The 22,369-nt window shown below is 41.2% G+C and overlaps 1 protein-coding gene across 4 annotated transcripts in view; it reads left to right on the top strand.

Moving 5' to 3' along the window:
• Positions 1-22,369, top strand: part of lsamp (limbic system associated membrane protein) — a 245,977-nt gene that overhangs the window by 205,663 nt on the left and 17,945 nt on the right. The window lies entirely within an intron of this gene.

Here is a 22,369-nt window from a genome sequence, read left to right as displayed (position 1 = left end):
TTGTATGTTATGATTTGTTTCATAGCACACATTGGATTGGCAAATACTCAAAACAATAGGAAAGTCCAGAGTTGAGCTATTTGGCCACAATGGCAATAGGTATATATATGGAGTGGTAAAAGTGAGGAACAATGAACCAGCTGTCATGCATGGTGGTGGCAGCATCATGCTGTGGGGCTGTTTTGCTGTGAGTGTGAGTGGTACTGGTTACAGTACATTGCACAACATGTTTGGAATAATGACTACATTCAAGTTCTTCAACTTTACTTTAAATCAACCGCATGATGTTAGAAATAAGTTTTCCAATAGGACAGTGATCACAAACACAAATCAAAACTGCTTTTTGGAATGGATAAAGTAGGCTAACATTAACCTTCCTCTCGTGTTAGCTTTCTGTTATCATCTCTTATGTTAGCGGGTCGGTTTTGACCCGTGAATTAAATCAGCTATAAAATATACTAAAAACAATAAGTTATCATCCAATTTGTTTCTCATCTCTTGGTTACCTTGTTAGGCTTCCTTATCCATGAAAATGTTGGTTTTAATACTTTTGGTGTGGGCCTCTGGGTCTTTTTTTGTCACTATACCCCTCGATTTCAATTTTAAAAAAATTGTAAAATTAACCTCAAGAGAATCATATTAATAAATAAAAGGTTTCTGTGCTACCTGAGTATTACTGAGGGGTATAGGACACATCTCTTAAATAAATCTGTTTTATTGATTTTTTTCATTTTAAGATTAATAACTAAAATGACATCAATGGTGTTACGGGTCAATTTCGACCCATAGACATTTACATCAAGAAAAGACAAAAAAAGTTTTTTTTTCAGCAGTAGACCTTTAATATAAACTGAAAAAAAGAAAAAGTCCTCTCCTCCTTTGTTTTGGTTATAGCCGTGGGTAATTGTGGGCTTTTTATCACTTCCCAATGATACAGCTTCACCTCAGTTTCCTTTGTGAAGTTCTTGTCCAAGGTCATATCTGGTAAAAAATAAAATAAAATAAAATATCACAGCTGATATTGTGATCTTGCAGTCCAGTGGTCATATGGAGGACCACACATTTTCATTGTTTCTTCTCAGGGGTGCCACTCACAGCTTTGACTGTGAAAATCTGTACATTCCAGGCATAGTTGGTTTTTGCATCACAGGCTTCCCAGATTTTTCTGCCGTTTTTCCCTTGCTTACTGGGTATATATTGCCGGAAGGGGCATTTTCCTCAAAAAGTGGACAAGACATTCATCCACTGTCACTGGCCCTGGGATGAACATCAGTGGAAGAAGCTGCACCCATCTCTCCCAGACATCCCTGATGGGAGCAAGCTTGTCAGACCTCGGTCTGGTCTCTCTGTTGTCAAATCTGAGGACTCTTGAATCAAAATGATATCAAATGTGTGAAGTGACATCGTTGCCCAGAAAATGTTTCTGCCTGTCGATGCATCCCATAGACGATCAGTGGCCTCATTGCAGCATCTGTACACTCCAGCAAGAACAATGAAAGCATCCAGGTATTCCTCATCATGTCGCCATGGACTTTTTTTCCTTCAAGGTTTATCATAGTAATGATGATTCTTTCTAGTGACAATGGCATAAATATCTCAAAACATCTCTTGATGTCACTGACTTTGGTCAGAGCAAACCTTGTGATTCCAGGGGTCATTTTGATGACATTTGCAGCAGCTGCCCTGCCATGTACATCATGAGGTACTGAGCTCCAAAAGATCTTACCATTTTTGGACTTGAATCTTTCAGCAGGAGTAGCTTCAGCACCAGCGACCTCCACCTCTGATCAGATGTGTCTGTGTCTTCTGGATGATAGTCCACATTGTCTTCCTCCTTAGAAACCTGCCCATCTGAATCGCTATGCTGCTCTGTGTCCTCTCCTTCATTTTCACCAAAAATATGATCCAGAACTTAGCTCACTGTGAATCTTCTTCTCATTTTTTGTATGCTGCAAATTGTAAATGTGCACTCTGGAAGTCAAATGGCCACTCAAATAGTGAATTCACCTCACATGCCCGTGTTTATTTTGTTTTGTTTTTGTGCAGGTATACTGCAAAAAACATGCAAAATAAGAATCCCCTAAAGCTCATATGATTAGGAGAGGCGCTTGCTGTAAGTGTTTTAGCTGACAGTGCACTTATGATTTCAGTTTTGGCTTTAATTATTGCTTTATACTCATAATATTATACCTGGGTCGAAACCGACCCTAACAACACAAAGGTCATAATTTCAACTAGGGCATTTTATAATTTAGTGAAAATAATTTTTTTTATTTTATTTTGTAGAAATAGAGGTTCCTGACAAAGTCAAAAAGCCTTGATACAATAAACAAATGTATGTGATTTTTTTATGCATTTGAAATTTAAAATGGGTCGGTGCCGACCCTAACACGAGAGGAGGGTTAAGGTAGGCTGCGTTAGAACATATTAACATTAATGCAGTCTCGAGAACCTTTCCTAGCCACTTTAACCCTCACTCATACCTTGCTTCAGGTGCCCTCAGTAGGTCACATGATAAAGTGGGGCAAGGTCTTATAATTTTTTTACCCTTAGCCCCCGGTTATGGTAATGACCCACACTTTCTTCATGCCTTGGCTGATGTGATGATGACCAGTAATGTATCCTCACCTGCCAAGGGTTAAAATCCGACCACTAGCTGTTAATACATACCAGCTAGTTTCCACCTTTTGTTTTTAGAGCTGAAGAAGCCTCATGGAGAAGAGGTGAAATGTATTCACAAACTAAAAGAAGTCCAATTGCCTTCTTTTTTCAAGCTTTTAACCCGCACATTGGGCTACCAGACTGTTTTCCCAAAGCCCCAACCATTTCAAATAAACTACCAATTCTGCCAAGAAGAGTGGTCAAATATCCAGCCAGGATTATTCAAGATGCTTATATACCTTAATAAATGCATGTAAATTTAACTTTCAGAGAATCCCTATATTAGCTTTTTGCATATAGTTGTCAAGCTGGTGTTTATGAATGCCATTAAAGTGTACAGGGGAGCTGGGTTGTGTTGCATCGCTCCATACATGTGCATCCCTCAGATATTGGCGACATTGTTGCTTTGGGATTTAATCCAATTTCAGAGAAAAGATAAATGTCTCGAACTGCTGATAAGCTTGTAGTTTGATGGATGAAGATGCTCGAGTTGACAACTTCGTGGTTTGATCGCAGCCTTGCTCTGATTTAAAGTCTTTCTATTTATGTGTCTTTATCAATTACTGCATCGGTTTGTCAGCACTCCAGACAGCTCTCATCAAATACATCCATTTCCTGCACCTGGAAGCAGAACAAATCAGAAGTTTCCTTTTCTTTTTTTTTCTCTGTTTGCATTAAAGAAGAGTGATTTTTTTTTACCCACCACCTAATTCTGCAAGTCGTATGGATTCGACTGGCTGCTTTAATGAAAACTGAAAGCACCCTCCTATTTTCTGTCTGCAAAGCTGAAGGGGATCCCACAGAGTTCAGAGTTACTGCAGGTAAAGTTCCTTTGTAAGTGTGAACAGCTTTTGTTTCAAGGAAATTGATGGAAATGTGGAAGAGGAAGGAAAAAGCAATGTTCAATCGTAGATCTCTCACTCTGCAATATACCTGATCTTCATAAGTACGCCTCTGCAAGTTGTGTATAGTTCAGTAAGGAAGGTTCACTTTTTATTATCTAATTTCTCTGTGATTTACTGAGGATACAGGATGTAGGCACCTTCGATAAGTCTTTGTTATTCACTGGAACACTGTGATAGAAGGAAAATCCTGTTGGTGTCCCGGCTGTATTACTAGTCTACACATGCACCTGTGGTTCCACACCATTTTAAACATAGGCAATTTTGATGTTATTGTTGTTTCGGTGTGCTGCCTCTTTCTTTCCAGAATTCATAAGTCTGACCCAGTTCAAGAGAATATGAGGCACTGCTGGGCAAGATAATGATGGCAGCCTGTAGTGTGACTGCTTTACGCCTTTGCCTGCTAAGGTGACAACGCCGCTTCCCACACCTAGCGATGCTCTCAATTATTTTCTAAGGCCACAGATGTTCATGAGACCCAAAATTCCAGTCCAAGTACAGGCCCAAATCTCTTACTCTGAGCCTTCACTCAGTGTTAAATATCCAGTGTAAAGAGTAAGTTTAAGTCCATAACAGTATGGCCACATTTACCGTAATGAGCATTTCTATTTAACATACTTTAAAACAACATCGTTAATCTTCACTGTAAACCACAGCAGAACATCTGTGTCAATAAGTGGAAAAACAAGACGTGTTCAATCCGAGATATATGCATGTTCAACGACAAGGTTACTACAAGCTTTTACTGCTCATTACACTTAACTGACTCTGATGATTTGTTAGGTATCGTGGTCATTCACGCCATACGTTCACCCTAACACAAATCAGTGTTATAAAGGAACAGGGGAGGAATATTCATAATGTTTTATTACTTGTCAAGTAAACTCTTAAAACATTAAAGATAACTTTTACATTTCGTGACTCTTCTGCAACCTCGAGTGTGACTCACGGATTCTACTGCCAAAGTCTGGCTGAAGCTCATTATTGCATAACCACATGAATATTCATATTCCCACTGATGACTCTTTGTGTGTATGTTGCTGTGCATAAATGTGTGAAAATTTATTGGCATCCATACACACACATACAAACAGAAGATAAGCTCGGCACAGACACGTTCCTTAGGCTTCTGTCTTTTTAAGGCCCTTCTTTGATCGTGATCGTGCGCATTCATGTATTTCCAAAGTCTGATCACCGTCCAAACCCTAAACTTTCAAATTCGATGTATTTGGAAGAACTGCCAGGAACCCAAACTAAACATGACAGAATAAAGGAAAGATCGATGACAGACATAAATGTACATTTGACAGACTTTCTTGTCTTACCAAGTCAAAAGCCTCTCCAGAACTAAGTAACTAAGTATTTAAATTATTTACATTGATGAAACAGTCCACACTTTGTATGGCTTGGAAACACGTACAGAAAATTCCTGTACCGTGGGCTGTAATATACCAACCACCAATCGAATTAATCCATGAAGTTAGTATTTTTAAAAGCTTCCAAACAAAAAGAAATAATAATAATTGAAGTGACTGTTAACCTGCTTGTAACCTAACAATGACAATTAATACAGACAGCACAACGTTCTACTTTAAATCAAACTGACCAAACCATAAAAACCAACAAGCCAAACAGAGAGTAACAACCCAAGAAGTCAATAAAAAGCAGACAGTGAGCCAGCTCTGGAATACAGCATTGTAAAGTTTTGTCTGTAAAACTTCTTTTCTCGAGGGCTCACAGATAAAGCCTGAAGCAATTTCATAGAAACAAATAAGTCGAGTGACAAATGATGCCTCGAATGCCTTAGCTGAGCATTTTCAACCAACTGTCCGGGTTGATATCCCAACCTAGGATTTGTTTATAGGATAGTTAATAGCAGGGTTTCTCAGGCTGTCCACACTGATTATGGCTGTCATCTGTTTCCACGGAGACATCCAGTCTGAAAGTCAGCATTTCGTCTGTTATTGTTGCTTCTTTCACTGGTTTTCATGAAGCTAATTTGATCAGAACTGACACATTTCATGCACGGTGGATCATTTTTTCCTTTCTGTTTATCTCTCAATTCACCTTGCATGCAATTTTTGTTTTATCGCTGAGAAAGAATGCAGGCACATTGTTGCACATCATTCTGAGGTCATATAATGTTGTGCTTGGGCAAGTCTGGCAAAGACTTTCAGACCTGCTTTGTTAAGAGTAAAGAGGACCATGCTGCAACTCGGTAAGATTTTTAGCATGATTTGAGATGATAGTGATACTACATTATGAGTATAAATGTGGAATAGAGGCATCTCATTTAAAAAAAATGACAATTGATGAAATCAGCATGGCAGCGTGGTGGTTAGCACTGTTGCATCAGGTCCTGTGTTCATATCCACTGACTTGGGGGTAATCTTTCTGTGTGGTGTTTGGAAGGAAGCCAGTGTGCCTGGAGAGAACGCATGCGAGCAGAGAACATGCAAAGACGACTGCCAGTTTTAAATTAGTTGTAGGTGTGAGTGGTTGTGTGTCTCCTTGTGTTAGTCCTGGCAACCTGTAAATGGTCTACCTTGCTTTTTCCCCCCACGGCAGTGTATCCAAGCTGCTGCTGATAGGCTGCCTCAGCCGGACAAGTTAAAGAAGATGGATGCACAAAAACAGCTGAAACTAAAAGCCAGTTTTAACAGTATTTAAGTACGTTATATCTTCCTTAACGAGTGGGCCAGTCTGAATGAAACACTGCACAAATGTCATCCTACATACAGCAATTATTAACATCCATATGTTCTTTTTTTAAGATTTCTTATTCATTAAAATAATTTTTATTTTTTTATTTTGTTCATGTCATCATCCTCCTGCAAATGCGATGTTATGTTCTCTGTTTGTGTTTGTTGCCCGTGTTTAACTGTACTTTTATGTGCACACAGACTTCTGTTCCAGTGACCGCTAAATGTAAAATGAAGAATTAGAAATAAAGTCCTTAAATATCACAGACATATAAAGGTAAAGCTAAAAAAAAATGTAACGACCATCTTGACTGCATGAACCCATGTGTTAAGAAACTGCGATAACAAAACGTTTCACTTTAACATGGAGAGACTGTCACTTTGTACTTAAACCTTTCCAGTCATTAACCACTGATTAATTTGTCATCAGACATTTGCGATCATTTTTGGAAGGAACTGGTATATGATGTGAAGATGATAATGCTGATAGTGGTCTCAACATAAAGTAGGCTGTTATGAGCTGTTAGAAATGACATATTTTGCCCCATCAGTTGGGCGTTTTGGGCTTTTACTTCAACACTGTTATCTGAGCTTTAAAGTCCTCTGGCACATCTCCTTAACTCTGATAAGAGTCTATCTTTGGTAAATCAATGGCACTAATGGGTTTAGCTGGATTTTCCTTATCACTGCTATTCATCATTTTCTACTTTCACTGCACTTTGTACATTGCATTTGAAAAATGCAGACTGCTGTGGGATCAGTTCATTTCTTTCCTCGTTTCTTATGATTGCCAGACTCCACAGGACAACTTAATTTAACACATGTACATCAGGCGTCTCGTTAAATAAGTCCCTTTGACCACAGCCATGAAAGGGAGACTGAAGACCTGAGAAAGGACAGGGTAGGTTCTCCACTGTGCTCCACAGGTTCAGTGTAACTTTTAGTTTAGCTGCTTGATACAGGGCCATGCTGACTGTACCACACTATCCTGTCATTCTTGTTCTTTTTATCAAAATACTTTCTGTTCAGCCCTTGCGAGGGCTCTGCTATAAATATGGGCTTAATAACTCTTTGCTTGAACTGAATGTGCAGAAGGGAAGGTATATTCATCGCAGTGGAAGGATTGAAAAGAGGGTAAGGAGAAGCAAAACATGAGTGCGTGAGGGAGGCTGAAAGCACGTGTGAGACACAGAGCAGTTGTTCAGTGCCTACAATCTTCCTCTGACATGCATCTGCTGAGATCTGCAGACACAATGGGATAAATCTCTGTAGCTGGCTGGCTCCTAACTTGGGCCCACTACTGGTTTTGTTTTGGGGATTCTTTTTTTTAAATCTCCTCGTAGGCTAGAGTTCCTGGGTGGTGGAGGGCTGGAAGGCATCGAGCACGATGAGGGGAGAAATAGAGCTACTGGTCAAGCAAGGAAACTTTCAGAGCACCAAAACAGAAGTCAGACAAGTATGAAAAATACATGCCCTCTGGCTCACTCTCGCTTTCCATGACACAAGAAGGATCCATGCAGAGCTGTAAAGAAGGAGGAAGTGGTGAAAGTTATGCTATCCTTAGGGAAGGAAGGAAACAAAGAAAAAAATGAAAAAGGGAGCAAGGCAGGATATAGTGAGAGCTCGAAAAGAAGGACAGAATACTGCTTTAATATTTAATAGAGGTGCCATCATTCTTATCATCAGTTATAGCAACTCCAGTTGTTAATTAATGTTCCGTTATGCAATCATGATCCTCTCAGCTCTGTGGTGTAATAGAGTTTACCAGTTACCCAGCACCGTTGGGAGACTAACCACAGTGAACCTCCGGTCCGCACAAGCAAAGACGAGCAGGCTGCAGTGAGAACAGTAAGACAACAATGATTAAAATTCAGGTCATAAAGAAGCATCGACTTATTAACTGTACTGCACATTGGCAGCTGAGTGGAAAAGGGGCCACTAAGAGCCTCCTGTAAGCAAAATATCAACACTTTAAGTCCCTCGATGCCTATTCCCTGTCCATCAGCAGTCGTGTTTACTGTCATTGTGTCCTTCAGCAACACCCTGAACTCTTAAGGCGTTCTGGATAATAGCATCGGCTAACTGTAAATTGGTAAGCTATGAATCTACCCCAACAGTTTCATTGCAACAAAGACATCTGTCCAAATGAATTGATTTGGACCACAGCCCACGTTCCTTGGCTAGATGATCCCCTGAATATTGAAGTCATAACCCTTTTATAACAGCGTTTGGCAGGGCAGCCGTTCAGAGATTTGATGCTGAGTGCCCTTGACACCCTTCGTACATCAGCCAGAGCGCTGTCGGCCGTGCTCCAAGACCAGGCTCGGGGAAGTCTCCCCAGGACTGTCACCTTTTCTCGAAAGCTCTCTCTCCCCGTTTCTTCTCTGCGACTCTTTGTCTATCCATCTTGAGCTGTTGTGCCGTCCTCCTCTCCTTCATTTTCACTCTAGTGCCTCCTCCACTTTCCATCATCCTCCAATCTCATCCTTTTGGCAGAAGTGTGACAGTCATTTCAGTTGTCCTTCCTGCTCCTCAATTCACTGTCTGGGGAAAAACGTGGTGTTAGCGAGCACAGCAGAACATGCTCGTGCACAGCCGTCCACATGTATCTCTGCACTCCAGGGGGAGTGGAGCAAGCAAGAGTGCAGATACATAGATGCCTCAGTAGTCTGACTTCCGTGCCGTAGGAGTGGGTGTGCAGATTAGTCGGGAGACACACACACGTATCATTGTGTGCCAAGCTGTCAGTAACAGAGTGTAGCTGACAAGCCAGCTGATTGTAAGAGTGAAGTGTAAGGTGGTGACAGGTTCTTGTCAGAGCAACCTGGGTCAAAGCTTCCACTCCACATCTCCAGCTGTGTTCGTGTGTGTGTGTGTGTGTGTGTGTGTGTGTGTGTGTGTGTGTGTGTGTGTGTGTGTGTGTGTGTGTGTGTGTGTGTGTGTGTGTGTGTGTGTGTGTGTGTGTGTGCAATCAATGGAACGCCAGCCCCTTTAGGAAGCAAGGAGAAGACAGCTGCTCATCTGTCTCGCAGCAGGTCTCAGATCTGCTGACTGTCACTGTTCACTTGTTTGTTTACAGTCAGCGCCATCAGCAGCTGCTCTGAAATCAGTCTGATGCCACATGCTATACAGGACATTATGAGCACAGCTTGCCCTGTGTCTGCCTAGCCTCATTAGGTGTAGACACCGCTGGGTGGGCTGAACACTAGAGCTCAGACTTGTTTAAAGTCACGACTATGTTGAAACTGCACTTTTTGTCGAAGCCATAACCTTTTATCAGGTTTGAATCCCTGCTGAAGAAACAGAAGCAAGAAGAACAAGAAATGAGTTAGGTAATGCAGGTCGAGTACAAACTACTGACAAACATATGGAAAATCTAATTAAACTGAGCAGAGGAACAAAACAAATCCTGCCATGGCAGTAAATGGTTTGATGAGCAGGAAAAAAAGGATGGGATTCTTATACTATGACATATGCAGTAAGCAGCACTCAGTGTCATGGCCACCTGTGGGAGATTTAACCATTTTATGTGATAGCAAAGGCTAAATGATGTTCCCGAAGCTCTTAATAACATCTAAGCATTTACCTTTATAATAGGCGTATCATGATATGATTTATGTTCTTCACAACAGTAGTGCAAGTTTTTCCTTCTGGAAAAAAGAATACGTCTGGATCTAAATTTACATAGAACAGGCACAGCTGTACTGATATTCCACTTGAACATCAGCATGGCTAAAGAAGTTTTTATCTTTCGCGTTTTTCATCTGCGCGTGGGAAGCAAAGCCTTGCTTCAGTAGGACATTGTGTTAATAAGTATTATTGCAAGAATTAAATTGCAATAACTTTGTTGTTGGATTGTTAATGAGGATAAAATCACAGTGCTTTAAAAGTGTTTTCATACCTTTCACGCTTTTTAATGAATGTTCTTGTAATAAGCATCAATTAATGAGTAAAGAGGCACTAATGAGCCCTTATAAGAGCCTTAATAACATATGTTTGGTTAGAAAAACTAGACTAATTATGACTGACAGACAGATAGACAGAATGCTAGCTGGTGATCACTTCATAATATATACCATTACTTCATGTAAATAATTTTGCATAATACTCAAAGACTACAAAAGCCATTCCAGCTTGTACAAATAACATATAACAAAATGCCCCCTAAAAACAAGCTCATGAGGGAACTAACTCTGTAACGACAAATCATATCCTCGCGTAGGTGGTACAGAAATATGTTCAGTGCTACAAAATCGCAGGACCACTACATCATGTTTCATATTGTTAAAGACGGCTGCTACTGGCTATTCCCCCTTAAGCCAGCAGATCGCACTTATTTTCTGTTTCAGTTTTATCTGCGTACACGAAACCACGTGGGCAGAGACACTCTGACCTTGCTCTCCTCGCTCTCCCTGTGTAACACAAAGCCTCTCTTTCCCATGGCAAATGCAAGTCTATTGAATCAATCCAGACAGTAATGAGAAGCCTTCCCACAACAATAGGCTAGATCCGTTTATCAGCTGTGTTTAAGAAAAGCCAGACAACCCAACTCTCCTTCATGGGAATTCAATCACTTAAACTCTATTCTGCTTTATCAACAATTAATCTCCTTCTAAAGCCTCACACTTGAATGGGACAAGACAGCAAACAGCACACAGTGTTATACGGTGTGATGCCACACTGAGAGCAACCCCAGCACTCCCTCAAACAAACAAGAAGAAGGAAAATGGGACAGAGAGAGGAACAACAACGTTCAGAAAAACAGACGGCAGCGTCGCTTCGCTGTGCATGTCATTTCTTCGGCTCGAGAAGCGGCAAATAAACAGCCGTCTTGTTTTTGGCTCCAACTCCTGTGTTATTTCTGCACTGCCAGCAGCAGTGGTGGCAAACGGCTGTGAACAGAAGTGGAAGTTCTCCTTTTGTCCTCGGACTGCCGATGAGCTATCGCTCATGTACAGTAGGGCTTCTTGCTGCCAAGAACAATAGGACATTAGAATTCAGCTGACAAAGCACAGCACATTAATACAAGAAGTCACTCAAAGACTCAATATATATATCTATATTTATAGAGAGAGAGAAAGAGAGAGAGAGACATTGGAGTGTTCGCTTAAAAAAAACATGAATTTTTATGCTGTAGGAAAAGCATAAGATCTTCATTGACATTAAAGGGCATTTGTCATTGGAAGACAATGTCAGACACACAGAAATCATATGCATTGAAACTTTTAAGAAGATCGCAGCATTGTGCCCCATGGAAAGATATTTGCATTTCATCAGGCATTTGTTTTTGGCAACACACTGTCATAAAAAACTCGTTTACTTTCTGAGCTGCTCGTGTTTTCATTATCTCCGCTGCGAGAAATCTGTTGATGAGAATAGTTATTCAGTAATTATGTGCTGACCCATCATTTAAATCACAGCGACTCCCGACAGATAGATAGCTGCCATGTGGCTGTGTTAGATAAAGCCAGGACCAACTGTCCAAACACAATCGCACACACGCTCAAATGCACGCACACACTCTCACACGCAGAGTTAAAGGGGTGATCATGGGTAGGTGCGCATACATGGGCACGGGCGTGCTGTCGCGCTCGTGCAGACAAAAGAAAATAAATGTCGCGGGGTCTTTTATGCTACTTGACTCTGAAGTTTCTCAAATCAGCTGCTTAACATAAATTAGCATTTGCAAAATAAATGTAATGTTTCGCGCCGTGGCGAAGCGGTGCCGATGAATGATGCATGAGGACATGCAAATGAGCGCAATCCAGCAGAAGTTTGCTCGCCGCTGTGCGATTCACATCCCTCGTCCACATCCTCCTCACTACCCCACTGCCACTCTCCTTCTTCCCCTGCTTCCTCTCCCATCCCTTACTTGAAAAGGTAGGGCGGGGGGGGGTGCACAATGTTTTCCGGTTGTGTCCATCCCTAAGCAGTCCCTCACCCCTGCAAAGTGCTTTAATTGATATGGAAAACCTCAAGTTGTTCGTGCAAACTTTGCAAACAATGCAAATCAGTATCCGGCACGCATTTGCTGAAGTGCACTTCTTCCAAGCTGCTCAACTCGTCCCAACTTGCTCCCAGAAATCCCACTGTTGCATGTCCCAGAGGCCGCAGGGGCTCTCGACAGTAAAATGTGGGTAATTATGTGCATTGTCTTTTCAGAATGGCTGCATCGCAAATTAGAGAATGGCAGAAAAACAATTTGAGCTCAGTGTCCGAGAAGTAGTTAAATACCAGCTTAAAGACCAGCTTTCAATTTTGTTATTAAAGAAATCAGTAACTGATCTGCATTCAGCTGATGCGCTCAGCTATGAGCACAAACACTGAATGCTTTACACACCTGGGACACAGGCTTTTTCTTCACTTTCCAGTCGAGTTTTCCACCAAATTTCACATGCTTTAAAACGATGACGGCAGGGGAGACGAGCTGGCTCGGATGCTCCATTTAGGGCATCACTTCTCAACTGCGGGCAGCTGTAATGCAGCTTGCTGTATAACTTAATCATTCGCAGATGCTTCCTGTAATTCTCCATCATTTCACGCTTTCCATTTACAGTATCCTGTTGTTTTCGTGCATCTTTGAGGGGGGTTACGTCCGCTGCAGTCCAAATTCACACGGCAGAGGTATTACTTTCCAATTCCTCCCTGAAACAGTGCTTATCAAAGAAGCGGTTTCCAGTCACCAAGCACATCAGCAAAGGTAATTTAATTTTAGGTTTAGATTTTAGCCGTTATGGTATAGAGTTCCCTTTGATCAGGAAATAGTTTCTCCCTAAGAGCAGCAGTAGCTCCTAAAATCCAATATGTCTTAAGAAGAAGAAGAAAACAGGAACAAATCATGACACTTAGCATTTTCACTGGAAAAATAATAGCTGCTTCCCAGTGTTGTTCATTGATCTGTTGTGCATATAGAGAACAATCCACCACCTATTCCCTCCATGTTTCTCATCGAGCATTCTATTGTTAGAGCAGCTCAAGGCTACCGGCGCACCAAATGCCCCCACTCCAAGTGCACTGGGAGAAAAGTTGGAAAGAAACACTCTCACTAAGGAAATGTAATCAATAGACTTGTAGCAAAGGCATTTCAGGCAGGGGATCAACTCTGACCTGTATTCAGAGATATTACAGGTGCAAGGGGAGGCACATATATGTGTGAGCTTGGAACAAAAACACAAGATGTAGTTTCAGTGTTTGTGCTGCCAAAAAAGCCTTCACTCTCAGGAGTTTTTCACAGCCATTTGAAGAAATAAAAAAAGAAACCTAAGCGTATCCTGGGTTTACAAAAGAATGTACAGATATAACATATACATGCATAAGTTCGACCTTAACCTCAGATGCTGGGATTAACCCTTTAGCAGAAACACATTTTTGCAGGTGTTCTAAAATTGTCATCCATCAGACTCTGACAGCAGTTTTATGAAAGGCTTTCGTGAAAAATTCCTTCAGCTGCAAAATATTTGTGGTTTCTCTCGCGTCTGTTTTGTCTCCCTGCGCAACATCCGAGTTTGATTCACACATGGGCTTTTTTTAACTGGGGCACTCAATAAACCTACATTTCTTCTCTTTGAGCCGTTGAGTTTGTGTGCTGGTGTGGCTGGGGTCATTATTCTTTGGAAAGATAAATTTCTGGGTTAACAGATGGTCTGACGTTATCTCAAAGCACCATTTGATGATGCTCAATTTGTTGTTGAATTCATTGCTTAGTCTTTGAGGGAGTATCGGAGCTCCATCTCATTACATTTTTACCACTGTGCCTCACATTCGGTGTAAAGTTCACTTCCTGGAAAGCTGTGTTTTGTCTGTGGCAAACATGTCCCCATCTTTGACTTAACTGTCCGTAGCATGAGATTCAAAAATGTATGCTATTTGTCTGCATGTGTGGTGACAAACCATTAAAGCAAAGCCTCCACCGCACATGCTGGTCACATTTGTGCAATCTCTTTGTGACTGCACATGCATCCACTTTGAAACTAACAGTTGCGAGAGCTTTTAGTAGGTCTTGAGATGAAAACCAGCTGGTTGTCACTTGAAAACGAGCCACCTGTCGATGAAGTTCCTTTCAGTGGAATGATTTAGTTCAAATCACAGAGATCTTTTTGTAAATCCCTTGCTAGCCGGTCAGCAGCCATAGAGAGAAAAGAAGGAAAAGGGTATTTTTTTTGGAGCCACTTGTAACTGTTCTGAGTACACTAATTGTTGTTGCAAGTGCACAAGATGTCATTTGCTCCACACTATACCAGTTTTCTCCCCAACATGCTAAATACTCTACTACAGTATTAACAGATTCAAATCCCCCCAAAACACAACTTAGTTGAAACATAAACCAGGTTTCGCTCCATTTTTAGTCATGTAGTAATCACCATGTTGCCCATGGTGATGTTTGTAGTGGTCCTGGGTTCTGGTAGGTTTGGTCAGAAAGTGATAACGCAGCATTATAAGTTATAAATAACTGTGCCTGCAAAAGAGTAGGCTGTGATTAATAGTCCACCATCCCTTTTGGCAGTGTCTATCACACATACACACGCACACACACTGGAGGAGGCAGGTCTTCAAATGCCCTGGCTATCAATAATCTGCATCGCTAAATTATAAAGTAACCAACATTCATCATACACCTCTCTGCTATTAGGCTAAGAAACAATCAGGTAGTCTAAGGAGCTTGGAAAGAAAAGTGTCTGGACTTCTTTGAGTTGCTTGAAGACGTTTCACCTCTCATCCGAGAAGCTTCTTCAGTTCTAAGGGTCAAATGGTGGAGAGTCCCAGATTTAAACCCAGTGGGAGTTTCCCCCCAAAGAGGGACAAAGGACCCCCTGACCATCCTCTACCTAATCCCATGAGCCAAGGTGTGAAAGCGGGTGTGGGTCACAATCAGCCAGGGTTTTGGGTGAGTTCATTGTGAAACCTGGCCCCACCCTATCATCCTGAGGTCAGATGGCCCAGGATGTGAGTGGGCGTTAAGGCGTCTGGGGAGGGATCTCAAAAACTGGATTATAGATGGCAGAGAGTTGGTGTCGTAAACCCCCGCCTCTGTTCAAAGATGGTCGCTCACAGTGGACATAGATGATAGATGGCTTCTTTCACTCCTCTTTCAAACCATCTGTCCTCTCTGTCCAAAATATGAACGTTGGCATCCTCGAAAGAGTGTCCTTTATCCTTAAGATGCAGATGGACTGCTGAGTCTTGTCCTGTGGAGGTGGCTCTTCTGTGTTGTGCCATGCGCTTGTGAAGTGGCTGTTTGGTCTCTCCAATGTAGAGGTCTGGGCATTCCTCGCTGCACTGTACAGCATACACCACATTGTTAAGTCTGTGTTTTGGAGTTTTGTCTTTCGGGTGAACCAGTTTCTCTCTGAGCATGTTGCTGGGTCTGAAGTACACTGGGATGTCGTGCTTGGAGAAAACTCTCCTGAGTTTCTCTGATACACCGGCTACATAGGGGATGACAATGTTGTTGCGTCTGTCTTTCTTATCCTCACTCGCTGGTGTCTGATCTTCTTTTCTGTGCCTCTTTGCTGACTGTAAAAACGCCCATTTAGGATAGCCGCATGTTTTGAGTGCTTCCTTTACATGCATGTGTTCCTTCCTTCAGGCTTAGAAGGAACATGTTCTGCCCGGTGGTGTAGGGTCCTAATTACTCCAAGTTTGTGTTCCAGAGGACATATCTCAGCTAGCTTGGAAATGCCTTGGTGTTCCCCCAGAAAAGCTAGAGGAGGTGACTGCTGCTCCTGTGACCTTAACTCAGACTGATGGATGGATGGATGGACTTTGTAGAGAAATTTTACAAGCCTAGTTTTTAGTTTTATTTTAGTCAAGTAAAACGTTTTGGTGTTTTCAAAATCAATGAATGCAACAATTCCTATCCTGCTGCCTGCCCTTTGACAGTTGGAAACAGGACATTTTTTGCATTTAATTAATGTTTCAGTAATTAGAAAGCTTCAGGCTTCATGTACTTTATCTTGTACATATAAAAAATGTATTTTTTTCTCTATTATGGTTTAACAGTCATTAGTGTCCATTTTTTGTCTGAAGGTTGTAGTGAGCAATAGACCTTGGCATGTTGATAACTCACATTTCATCCAAGAGGTTTAAACAAGAAAGTTTTTACCAGTTACTCCTCTATATAAGGAGGCTCTATATAATAATTGCTGTCTGGAAACTGGAAACTGAAGAAATACAGGAATGCAATAACTTTCCATGTTATGAAAAGGTCAACAAAACGTTATTTATTTAAATGTATCAACACGCATGCTATATTTCAAAAGAGGCTCAAATGTTTACTTATCTAAATTGTGCAAAATAGCCAACAGCTATGAGATATTAAAGTATTTTTTCAAGCAGAACATCAATATCAAAGTGTTTCATGAAATCTGAAGGCCTCACTTACATTTACATAATTGCCATTTACAGCGTAGCAGCTGAAAGCTTACAGTTAGTTGGTAAATCCTAATTTACCGTAGATTTAATGACAATTATTGCCAACTGTCATTGTAGCTCTGTTAAAGCTAATAATTGGTACTTCTGTGATATGGTGAAACCAGAAGGCAAACATTTAGTCTGTCTTGTTATTCTTATTTGTGGAAGTAGATATACAAATTATTAGCTTGTTTTTTATGATAAATTAGTAAATTGTCTGTGTTTGCTTTCAAAATCTAAAACTAGTTCAGAATTTTCCTGTTTTAGTTTTTATCTCGGGAGTTATCAAGAAGCAAGTATATTGCTATAGGTTGGAAACATTCTCGGCTGTGAAGTAACTTTTACTGGCTGTCAGTGAAGCTAATGGCATTATTAGCTATAGCTAGCTATAACTCCTGTCTTGGGTTAGTCAGATAATACAGCATTTATCAAATGTTGATATAAGTACTTTCAGCAATTACAGGCAGAAGAATTAGTATAACAATAACTTCTGAACATCAAAAAGGGTGATATTGTCACGGCCGAGGCCGCTTCAAAAGGTGACAGGACTCAAATGCAGGACGCTGAACAGCACGTAAGTGGTTTTAGAGACGATGTTTAATTACTCAGAAAATATTCATAAACAGGAAAGTGAGTTTAACAAGTACGAAGTGCCACAACTGAATCAACAGGGGTCTTAAGCCGCCTGGGCTAAGTAACAGTCTGGTCCTGGTCAGTGGGAACAGCAGTTCCGGGGATTGGGCTGGAGAGCGAGTCACACTAGGTCCAGGAAAAGGGTCAGGGTCACTGTAAACAGAGTACAGACGTTCAGGTATGGATAAGGAGACATATGGATACGCTGTTTGTTCAAAATCCTTCTTCGTACTGCGTACTTGCCGCGGGTGGTCAGAGATGACGTGGAGGGGTGAGTGGTCCGGGTGTGTGGTCCAAAACTCCTGGCGTGGCGGCAGAGAGGCAGGTAGGTGGTTCGGGTGAACAGCCTGTGGGACTGTCAGGTGGTCCAGTATCCGGGTTGGAGCTCTTCGGCAGAGATTAGTGTTTGGCAGCTTGGTGTGGCTATGAAAAAGACGCACAATGAGACAAACACACAATGAGACGAGGTGATTCACAAAGTGCATGCGGAATCATGGTGGTGGCCTGCACTGACTGGTGTTAGCTGAGAATCTGGCGAAGAGAGGTTGAGTGCGCTGGCCTTATGAGTCCCCGGCTAAATTACCCACAGGTGTGAGCGATCAGCAAAACACTGAGGCTCCTCCCAGGGGTGGAGATGCCGGCTCGGAGGGAGACACACTGGCACACACCCGGACCATGACAGATATATGTGAATATACAGTACAAGTGATCTTTCTAGCCATGCATAGCTTAGCTCTGATGCTAAATGTTTCAATATAACAGTAAACAGTGGAAAGATCAGGTTGATGATAGACATTTGTGATGCACAGCGAACGATTACATTTTAGATCCCCTGTCTGGTTTATGACCAAATTCCCGTTAGCCTCAGCTGTGTTCAGTCTTTAATGGTAATTTTTAGAAATGTGAGCGTGCTAGCACACAAAGTAAACCATAACATCAGTGTCATCCTTGTGTATACTGCAGGAGAAAATGCTTCATTTAGGTAAAGCAAGTATTCAAAATACATTCACGGCATGACCTTGCCTTACTTAATGTATTCCTTTCCTATCTGACACCCACTCACTCTCTACTATCCAGATTAGCATAGAAATGTGATGATATAATATAGTGTAATGCCAGGTTTCATGGGGCTTTTCTAATGTGCACACTTTTGAGTCAGTCCCCGCTCTCGGTGCTCCCTGAAAAACCTTCAAGGAAATCTCTGTTCACCCCTGAATTCATGTGTGCAGGCTTCATACTCACCATAGAGACATTACGCCTCTGCACGCAGCGTGGGCACGTGTATGTACACATGCGCTGAGATTGTACACACACTCAAATCAATTCCCCTTAGACAAGATTAGCCAATCTATCTTCATTACGCTTCATTAAATAGATAACATGTGACGCGCTCGCTCAGTGTGTAGGATGTATTCTCCTGTGGGCGCAGACAAAGATGTGTGAAATGTAATTAATTGTTTCTTTACACAATACGTCTCGTTCCATTAATGAAAGTGATTGAGTTCCTCTTTATACACTCCAGGTTAGACTGGTGACAGTTCATTTCTACATTTTAACTAGTCTAGCTACTTCCTCTCATCTTGTTCAAATTTGCTCCTCTCTTCACTTTCTGTCTCTTTTCTTTGATCTTTTGCATTCACCTGGTCCCCCCACCCACCCAGCACTGAAAACCAAAGTGCTGAAGAAGATAGTGAGCTTCAAGACAATTTCCATGGCAACAGATTTTCAATCATACCTCTCCAATAACATTGCTCTGACAGTTCGTCCAGGGAGGGCTGAATATGATGTGGCTTAGACTTTGATCACGATCCCACTGATCTTTCAATCAACGTCAGATAATATTGAATCTCAGCTGACCTCCATCTCCATTAAGCAGCTGATTTAATCATTTAGCTTTCTCTCAGTTTCAAATATTGAAACTGCACACTGGGTTATAGATATCTGAAGGCATAAAATAATGCGACTAATTTCTATGCAGTAGTCATTACCTGGGGTTTTTCTCTGAGATTTATCGCAGAGATGTCAAAAGCAAAACTCCCATTGTTTGACTAACCTCCCGTGTCAGAGTCCCTGACACTTTCTCAGTGTTTCTCAGGGTGAGCGGTTCTGGGTTTCACAGAGCCTGAAGCCCCCTCGCTGCAAACTTTAGCGTGGTCTCGCCCACAGCTGAGACCGCTGACATTTACTGTTGTTACAAACAGCGCATTTTCTCACTCACCCTTGAGATCTCCCCTCTGCAATTTATTTCCACCACCACGATTCCATCATCCCACATTTCTTTTTAGATTAAGTGAAGTATCAGTCGATGTTGTAGTAGATATTATATTTCTCTTGGTCCTCGGAGAGTCCCTCTCCAATGCAGATAATTGCATCTTTTTTGAAGAAGAAGAAATTCACCAAGATCTGAACTTTTGGTTCATCTGCTTTTTCAAGAAGTTACTGCAATTTCCTAAAACTTCATTTACCACGAGGTGTAGATGTGTAGAATGGATACTGAAGTAAAGCTTGTTATTTTTGTTTGTTTTTTGTTTAGACCCAAATTATCACATATCAGTCCAGTTAGTTCCGATGCCACACATTCAACACATGAATTAATTGTGATATTACACACAATGATAGCACCACCTCTATGACTGAAGATGAAACACAGTTAGCATGGTAGCACATCAAAGAATGTGCCATTGTTACCTCCTGACCCCACCCATAGATCTCTAATAAGACATAGCAGATCTTTGCTAATGAGATGCCGAGCCACTGTGTTCTTTACATGGGTAATTAGCCGGATTGCTCGTTAAACAATTAGTCAGATATCTCTCTGGTAGTCTCTGTGCACTCTGTTCACACACTTTGTCCGACATTTGCAGATGCCCATTCCTACCTTAATTGAAGCTTTCAGACAAAGCAACTAATTCAAGTCTGCGTAACAAATTGTTGAATATTAGCTGCACTTTCACCTGTACAGTCCATCTAAGTCAGTTGGAATTTTTGAGCATGAGCCGACTGTGAATTTAAATGTTTGCTTCTGTTGTGGAATATGAGCATGAACGCATCCTATAATTTAAAATTGTCCCTTATTTATTTAGGCCTTTTTCTTGAGTGAGCCTCAAACAAATTTATGGTGTGAGTGCAGTGCATGTGTGATGTGTGGCTACAAATACCTGTTTACTGGTCCAATTGGGACGCCGTACATGACAATTCCTGCAAATCCAAAAATCCCACAGGCACCCCTTTGTGACTGACCAGGTGTGTGGAAATGAGAAGGCTTTGTCTCTCTTTCTCGAGTTGCAGCGGGTGTGTGTGTGTTCACTGCCTAGTTCTACATCAGTAATGCCTAAGGGCAGAGACTACCCCAAAGTGCTCTCCGTTTCCCAAGTGTGGCTAATTAGTGCAGCTACGAACGAGGACAACACTTCACATAAGCAGGCTGTCACCTTTGAAGATATATGTCATATCACCTTGAAATGTGAAATAAGACAAAGTTGGAAAGAAATACATACATTGCATAATATTTGAGCCCCAAAGCTTCTAGTATATTTAATATCTGAGTCAGATTGGCCATTTTGCCTTTCATTCTAAACGTGGCCATGCAAAGCGTGGTGGAGTGGGCGGCAAAATAATGGCAGTAATCTTATTAAATCGTATATCATGAAAACACTGGTGAATTCTGTTTTGTTGGTTGTTATGTAAACTATGGGGGAAAAAATCATATAGTCTGAGCGTATATTAAAAAAGGCTTAAATAAACTGCACACAGGAGCGTCACATATTCAGTAAAGTGACTGTATGTAATGCCATGTGGCTCCATGCAGCTTTTTGGCTATCTGAGCTGGCTGTTTCTTGGCTGAAAGCAGACTTCCCACACTGAGCTCATCAAAGAAAAAGCAGCAACACAACTTTCAAGAGGCCCTTCTCGTACCCAGGGAAACAAATACTGCCATTTTGTAAGGAGCATGTTGTGGAGACGAGTCCCATTGTTAGCTAAACTTAGTTCTTCACTGGCAGCGACGTATATTTTGGGTCATAGTCATGTTGGAAGACAAAGTGACCACCCAGACTCAGTTTTGCTGCTGATTGCTTGACATGTTCACATATTTCTTCCTTCATGATTCCTTCCACTTTGATGAGATTCCCACTTCCAGTCTTTGAAATTTTTGGCTTCCTACTTCTGCGTTGCTTTCTTTGAATTTCTCCATGATACTTCTCACCTCAGTTGACACTTGGAAACTCTGTGACAACTCTGTGGATCCATCTCCTGCTTTATGAACATCAGCGGTTCTTTTTCTCAAGTCTAAACTGATTTCTTTTGTCTTTGACAAATTTGATACTTTCTAACTAACAGCTCAAACTGTCGCTGAAGTTTTGATACTATGTGTAAATTGGAAAATAACACTCATTTTTAACTTAAGCTTTGAGCATTATAAAGTTTAAGCACTTCATGGCAGTGGTTTGTGCTCTGGCTCACTAAAAGGGTCAGTTGTTTAAGAGGGCTAATAATATAGATTCTGGTAATTTGGGTTTTTTCTGAAATAATTCTTTTATTGTGTAAAAATATATTTTTAAATTTGCCTTTTAAGGAAAAGTAGGATGTTTAGAAATGCTATGGTGAAAATCCCATGCTCTGTTAAAAAAGACTTTGGAAAATTTTTAATAATTTTGTTTGATTGCCTTATATTGCTTCCTTAGCCGGTAATCATCTTGTGCTAAACAATCCAGGCCTCAGAAGTCTTCAGTACAGAACAGGATCTCAGCTTGTTTCGCTTGCTTGTGCTTGCTCTGTTTTTTCCACAGCACAGGACAGAGGCTCTCTTGTAGAGCACACGTAGGTTCATGATTGTTGGAAGTGGCAACACATTCTCCACTCACATGACATACAAATTTGTTTGAATACTCAATATGGCAATTTTTACAGCAACAACTGTTGTTGAGCAAATGTTGGAATCCCTTGCTTGAACCCTACATGAACCTGCACACTAGCTTAACCATGTCCGTGCATAGTGTCTTTTCCAAAATTTAACCATGTACTTTTTCTTGCCTGAAACCTCACAATCTTATTTTATTATTA

This window comes from Rhamphochromis longiceps, linkage group LG14 (assembly GCF_057381845.1).
Source record: "Rhamphochromis longiceps isolate RC_006_pf linkage group LG14, R_longiceps_female_GT1.1, whole genome shotgun sequence".
In the NCBI taxonomy this organism is placed as follows: Eukaryota; Metazoa; Chordata; class Actinopteri; order Cichliformes; family Cichlidae; genus Rhamphochromis; species Rhamphochromis longiceps.
Note: the sequence above shows the minus strand (reverse complement) of the source record. Positions and strands in the feature narration are given on the sequence as shown.